This window comes from Helianthus annuus, chromosome 13, assembly GCF_002127325.2.
Source record: "Helianthus annuus cultivar XRQ/B chromosome 13, HanXRQr2.0-SUNRISE, whole genome shotgun sequence".
NCBI classification, from domain to species: Eukaryota; Viridiplantae; Streptophyta; class Magnoliopsida; order Asterales; family Asteraceae; genus Helianthus; species Helianthus annuus.
The window spans coordinates 164,352,758-164,360,562 of record NC_035445.2 but is presented as its reverse complement, the minus strand read 5'-3'; the positions used below and the strand labels follow the sequence as shown (position 1 = coordinate 164,360,562).

At 30.4% G+C, this 7,805-nt stretch overlaps 1 long non-coding RNA gene across 1 annotated transcript; it reads left to right on the top strand.

The window, feature by feature from the left end:
* Positions 1–5,799: 5,799 nt before the first annotated feature.
* On the top strand, positions 5,800–7,791 carry LOC118485525. Its single transcript, XR_004876517.1, has 4 exons — positions 5,800–5,897; positions 6,004–6,207; positions 7,429–7,583; positions 7,681–7,791. It is a non-coding gene; the product is annotated as an uncharacterized LOC118485525 (long non-coding RNA).
* Positions 7,792–7,805: the final 14 nt, after the last annotated feature.

Below are 7,805 nucleotides of genomic sequence, written 5' to 3'. Positions count from 1 at the left end.
TAAATGTTAAGTAGAGGATGGTTGGAGCCAAAGTAAAAGTTAGAAGTGTCAACGGCCAAAATTGATTAGTTAAAGGTGATAAAATCCATTTCCCTAATGTTTAGCCACAACAGTTTAAGATATTTTTTTGAAAAGTAAACTTCATTAACAAAGAAGCCGACCCAAACCAGGACGGCCAAAGAACAACAGCAGAATTACATATTCACAAACGAGCACCACTCGTTCCAACCTATATCTTTGTATTTAGATCTATTGACAAACCAAAGAAATCCCAAAGCCTTTACCTCACTAATAATGCAATCAATCTTAATCGCTTTATTAGAAAAAATCAAATTGTTCCTAGCACGCCAAATCCAACATACTATCATAATTAGACCGTGGGGTATGGTGGGGCGGGGGTTTGGGGCATGGGTTGACACGTGGCTTGTGGGGCTTCGCTGGGCTGACCCACATTGAAGACGGTATGCTGGGGCGGGGGTTTGGGGCGTGGGTTGGGTGGGCTTTGCTGGGCTGACCCAAACTGAATATTTGAATATTTTTTAAAACAACAAATTTAATTTTTATAATATTTTTAAATAAAGAAAATTACATAAAAAAATTCCTAACGCTTATATTTGTTCTTTATCTCTTCTCTCATCTCCAAGATTAGTTGCAACTCGTCACCCTCTAGGTGATCAATGGGCTGGGATAGAAATTTCAAATCATCCCGTTTTTGTTTTAGGGCATCTCTAGCATCTTTGCTCTTTCGAAGTTCGGCCCTTTGTTGTTGGAATACGTTGAATGTATCTAACTTGCATGCAATGTCATCCAACTGATCGCTGTATATTCCCCTACGCGAGCCCGAACTCCCAGCTGAAGGTGATGCCGTACCCGATCTTGATTTTTGAGCGCGCCTTTTTGCGGCATCTCTTCCATATTCAGACCGGTTTGGCGAATCATCCAAAAGGTCCTCAAACTCTTGATCTCGTGCATCAGATTGGGCTTGGGACGAGGCCCTTGACCTTTTGGAAGACGTGTTCGTTTCGCTACCACTGGGGATATTCGCCCACTTTGGATGGAACTTACAAATCTCCCAACAATGCATGAAAATAGGAATTGAAGTGTGATATTTATAGTGAAAAAAAAAATTTAAGATAGCCGTTGGCCAACGGCTAGTTTGGTTTGGCCATTGAGAGCCCGCTATGTCACCTTGCTAGACCCGCCCCACGCCCGGCTTCAAACTCCCGTCCCTTGGGCCACGCCCCAACCCAAACCCACCCGGGGTGGTGGCTTGGGCGTTTTCCCCCAACCCAAGCCCCATACCCCATAGTCTTATGCCTTTCACCGCTTCCTTCTTTTTATCCGACGTCCTGAGCTTCTTGTGAATTCCGAAGAGGTCTTTTAACAAAAACGGGAAAATATTAGGGATGTTGCACAAATGCTCTAATTTACAATGCTTCTCAAATTTAATTTGAGAAAATACAAATTCCTCACTTTTATTAAATAAAGATAGTAAACTTGGAATTCTCAACAATTTCTTTATGATGATATCAGAACCACCCTGATATATTTGGTATTATAAAATTTTGAGTAAACTGCTAAAATTGTCCCTGTGGTTTGACTCAAATTGCTAGATCAGTCCAAAATCAACTTTTTTTGCTAAAACAGTCCCTGAGCCTAGTTTCTGTTGCTATTTCAGTCCAATAAATTAACACCGTTAGAACCTCCGTTAATGAATGGGTAAAACTGCTAAATTCGTCCCTGAGGTTTGATTCAAGTTGCTAGATCAGTCCAAAATCAAGTTTTTTGAATTTGTTAATTATAAACTTATTTAGGTATATAATTTTTCTAAACTTGCATTAATTTTTTGAATTTGTTAATTATAAACTTATTTAGATTATAAACTTATTTAGGTATATAAATCATTAATATCACAAGAGAAAAAAAATCCTTTTGTTAGTTATTTTGAAAAATTATTTGTTAGTTATTTTGATTATTATTATTATTATTATTATCATTAAATGTTTACTAATTATATACTTAAGTATTTAAATAAGACAATACTTAATTTAATTTAAATAAAATTAGTTTTAAAAATATAAATGTAGCTTTTTTTGAAGAGCGTAATTTAACCAGCCCAGCCTTAAATACTGATTTTATTTTGATGTTGATGTTGTTGTTGTTGTTGTTGTTGTTGTTGTTACCATGTAAATATTTAGAATTTATTTAAGGATTTAAATAAGACAACAGTTAATTTAAACAATATTTAGTTATGAAAAATACAAACATTATATGTAAATTTAAATATTAAGAAATTAACATAATTTTTATTTGTTTTTATTTAAATTGTAATATTTAATGTTTAATATTTATCAATTATTTTAATTTAATATTTGTATTATAAAGTTCTTTTATTCATTTTTTCTACTTAATTAAGTGGTTTCTTATTTAATAATACTTATCATTCAGGTGAGGTCGGACAACATGTCGTGCCAGAACAAGTCTCATAAAAAAGATTATTTTGGTTTGAGTCAAAACGGGTTCGGGTCAAACCAGTGTTTAAGACAGGTCAAATAAAATTGCGCTCTCTAAAAGAGCTACATTCTGTTTATATTTTTATAACTAAACACAAATTTAAATTATATATTTAGGGTAGACTTGTAATTTATCTTAAATTTTAAGACATTTAAGAAAATATATAATGCATTTGGTACAAGTATTGATGCATTAAGAACCTGTCATTTACCATTTTTTTTATCTTGTGATATTAATGATTTATTCAACGAACATAAATATAACTGGACCCGCCTTAAATAAGTTTATAATCTTGTGATATTAATCTATCTACTATACTAAAGCAAAATAAAGGTTGACCATTTGACCATGATGTGGCAGGTCTCTTTGGCCAGATAATTCTGACTTTGGGCGCCATTCTTATTTTCTTCCCTATTCCTTCATTTTCTTCAATTTTCTTCAATGCTAATAAATATCACCGCTCTCTCTCTTCAATTATGTTTCTTACCACCGCCTTCTCTTCAATCGATCCTTTTCAAGTTCATCTTCTTCAATCGATTCCTGATACTTTTCTTTCATCCATATCGAAACTTTGTAAGTGTAGATTGTTTATTTCTTAGTTTAATCCTTTTTTTTGTCTGAATTTTATTTTGGGTTCTTCAAAAGTGTTATTCTGTACAACAAACCCTAGATCCGGTTGTCATTATAGATTTGTTCTTTATGATTATTTGCTCTTTGTTTTTGTTATGCATTTTTGTGTTTAATCATATCACTAAATCGGTTTAACTCTTATGTTTTTTGTTACTTTTATTGAATAAATTTCATATTGTTATGTGTATGAAACCCAAATTCCGATTCTAAGTCCAGATCTGTTTATAATGTTTATTAACATTATTATTTTGTAATTAGATTTTATGTTTACTCATATTCCAGATCTGTATGTTATTGTTATTGAACTTGATGTTAGATTTGTTAAAATCCCTAAAATGTTTAGCTGATATCCGAGTTTCATAGTAAAAAATTTGTAGTTTATTCCTATTCCATATATTTATGTTATTGTCATTGAATTTGGTGCTATATTTATTCAAATCCATATAATGATAATCTGATATCACAGTTCTTTGTCAAAAAACGTTTAATTTTGATTGATTCTGTATTGTATGCACCATAAAGTATTTGAATATATTGTTTTTAGACATAAGATCTGTTTGATTTGTTGTTTTTTTTTTTAATTTTTTCTATTAATTTTATCCTGTATCTGATTTTCTATCAATATCTGGTGCTTTATGATGATTAACATTACTGTTGAATTTCAATATAAAATATGATTATTTATTCGCATTCAAACCTGTTTTTGCAGGTTTATATTATGCCTGTCCCTTCTTCATTAAGGTATATGCAGTTTATATTTCGCCTTTAAACCTTTTATGAAGGATAAGAAATCATGTTGAATGAAAAATCAGTGAAAGTTTTTTGCTTGGAACATTGAGGCGTCGTTGATGTTGCCAAGGAGTCTCAGGAAATGTTAAGCTATATAATTTTCTTACACTCCTCGGCAATGTCAACGACTCCTCAAAATAGTTTCTTGGAATCTCTCTTACTGATTGCTTCGTCGACAGATTGTTTCTTTTTCTCATCACAGATTTCCTGTATATTCCTTAACCGCCCTAACTTCATTATATATGGAAACTTGCCTTTTTGAATGAATAATCTTTAATTTTTTTAGGTAATTTTGGAACCGTTTCCATTTGTACTCCATATATATACAAAATTGTTTTTAGTATAATGTTGCAATCCTTCACTTGAGAAGCGTTTTCTCTTTTTTGTTCATCATCATACCTCCAAATACAAGCATCGGTAAGTATATTGCACCTCTGTTTTAACATTTGTATATTTATTATATATAACCACAAATAGTGTTTTTTGTATTATTTATGTTCTATTTAACTGTGTAACTGATATTTCAAATGGTATTGATATCATTAACCCTAATAACTATTTTGTATTTTGCTAAATACATGTCTTATAAAAATTCTGATTCAACTTTTTGAAACGAAAAGTATGTTATGTATGTTTATGAAATTTATATTTAACTATTTTACTATTTATGCAATTTATTTATTTTCTTAGTATGGTTATTTTTATGGTATACAACTCATTCTTCAACTTATTCATTAATCCTTTGTTTGTTACTTATTTTTTTTTTTTTTTGAAGTATATTAGATTTGATGTCTTTTTTTTATTGTAACCTGTTTTTTTGCAGTTTTTTACTATGGGCGAACGTTCATCAAGGTATTATGTGGATAGTTTTTTAATTTTCTAACAATCCCTTTGACGTGTTATATTTTATTAACATTGTATTGTGTAATTCGGTTACAGTGGACCCTGGTTCTGTAGGGTAATGAATCGAGCAAACCAACTTATTCTGGTATAGGAAGATACTTTTACTTTACTTATTTGTGTTATCTTCCTTTTTCATATTTTTAAAAACATATAATTATTATTCTATTTTTTAAATCAATTGAAAGTATTTACAATTCATTTTCCCTTAAATTCTATGATTAGTCCATTCCGGATGATGCGGCTTCCAAACTGTGGGGTGTTGACAAATGCCCTACTAATGTTATGATACACAGTGAAGATGGTCGTGACTTTAATGTTTTCTTAAGCGCGTCTAAAGGGAAGTTTTTTTTTCTTTCGTGGTTGGTCCAATGTTGTTGAACACTTGGGACTAACTCAGGGATGTTTGGTAGTATTTAATCCTTTAGATCATGCTACGTTTAAGTTAATGACTTACAAAGATGGTGTTAGTCGTGGGTCTTTCTGGACATATATGCAACCTCCATCATGCAATTTTTATGTAAGTTAAATGTGATTTTCTTTTCCTGATATATTCAAATATTATTTATTTATTTATAGATACTAACCTTTTTACTTTTTTTTAACATGCTACAGGTCATTCCTGAATGTATTTTCCCCAAAAGTTACGATTTTTCGTCAAATGATGTAATCTCTACGGTTATGATCGACAACCAAATGTTTAACGTTTCCATTTTAACTAATGACGGCAAAGTCGGTTTTTCCGCTGGTATGGATGTAATTATTAGTATGTTTCAGTTGGAGGTTGGTTGTTATTTCTTATTCACCAAAGGATTTGGACATTTTTTCTATATGAAAGTCTTTGGAAAAACCGGGGTTGAAATCACATATCCTAAGTTACATGTTGATGAGGTAATTAAATATATGTACTTAATTCTATGTTTTATACATATCAGCCTGAAATTCATCATTTGTATATTAATTTGCAGATTGATGTTGCTCCAATAGATGTTGACGATGAAGTTGAAGAACAAGTACATGGTGGTGTTATTCGGTTTGTTCGTACTGCCGGTGATGATTATTTTGTAAGTTTTCATATCATATTGAAAACTTATAAAACACATAAGTTTGATGCGAATTTAATTTACTTAATGAATATTAATATTTTTATTCAATTTTACTTAAATACAGAGAATTCCTAATCCTGTTTCACATATGGCTAAGCTTCATGAAGGGTTAAAAGATTTGACCATAAAATTTTTGCATCTGGACCCGCCACAGCAGATTACTAACGGTACCAGACGTGAAAGAAGACCCAATGGTCGTGGTTATCGTTACGCTTTAACCTCTTGGAAGAAGTTCATGAAAGCTGCTCAAATTAAGGCCCGTGACCAGGTTCACTTTTATTTTGATGAAAATGAGCAGGTGTTGACTATTGAGAGGGTTGTACGTTACGTTAACCGTAGTAATTAGATATATGACAATTATGGCAGGTTTTTTTGGTCCTTCGCAGTTTTTTTGGGTTATAACATTGGTTTTTGACTTTTATTTCAAGATTTTATATATCTTTCGATCTATTTTTTTTTAACCACTGTCAGAAAATAGTTAAGAGTATAATCTATTGTTTTACTAATTTGTATTCCCACTGGAACATCTTATCATAGATAAACGTATGGTATTGTTGATTATTGCTGATTATTGTTTTACAACTGAATATATTTAAAGAACAATATATAAACTAACTCTGCATATATTAAAAAGTATTATGAACTTAGTATTATATCTTTAATATATTACACTATGATGTTACATTATAAACATTTTTTTTAAACATACCATAATAATTTTTTTATTATATATAATAATTGCCGAAAGTCGTGTACGACATATTAGTTTGCATATTTATAAATGTTTTCATTTTTTTGAAAATTAATATTAATATTCATTAAGTAAATTAAATTCGCATCAAACTTATGTGTTTTAACAGTTTTCAAGATGATATGAAAACTTACAAAATAAGCATCACCGGCAGTACGAACAAACCGAATAACACCACCATGTAGTATACTTAGTTATTCACATTATATGGATATGTTCATCAATGTTTAATATGTCATAGTTCAATGCTGACTTTAAAACTGCTAAAGTTTTAAAATGTTCCTTAATTTCAAATTCAATAAAAGGTTAATAATGAATTTAATATTGACAATGCGTATAATAAGTTAGTTAGTTACAATTCTTTTTATAATTTTTAATGACATATTACCATATTTCTGGAAATTTATTTTGATTGACTTTATTTTTAGAAAACACCTCCATATTACATATTTCCATTTTCATCTTATAGTATAATTGATTTTGTTCGATATTGTTTGCATTTATACTACACAATCTTTTCTTAATTTAATTTGTCTACCTATTATAAATATTCTTTAAACATTTCAAATTGTACTCAGTTTTATCTACTCAGCATTTTCTACATCATTTTTCATACTCTTTGGTAAGAATACCAATGAGACTTCTAGACTATATTGCTTTATAATTTATTACAATTACAATTACAATGTGTTATTATATAGTGTTTGTTTACTAATCTTTACTTTGAATTTTTTGCAGAAATGGAAGAAGGTGCAATCACATTGTTGAATAATTTGGACCTCAATGTTGATAACTATACCATAAGAATACGCATTGTTCGTTTGTGGACAAGAGCTGATTTCAATAACGCTAGAAAAGTGTATTGTTATGATATGATATTCATGGACAGTGAGGTAAGTGTTCATATACGTATGTTATATTTTAACTTTATATACTGTTAGTTGTCAAATTACTTATTATTTGTCTAAAATAATGTTGTTGTTTTGGCAGGGAACAAAAATGCAAGCTTTTGTTTTGGCTAAAAATGCAGCTGGATATCAACATCTTTTGGAAGAAAAGCGTTGTTTGACTATTAGAAATCCTTCATTGGGTGAGAATCGTCAGAAGGTAAGTAC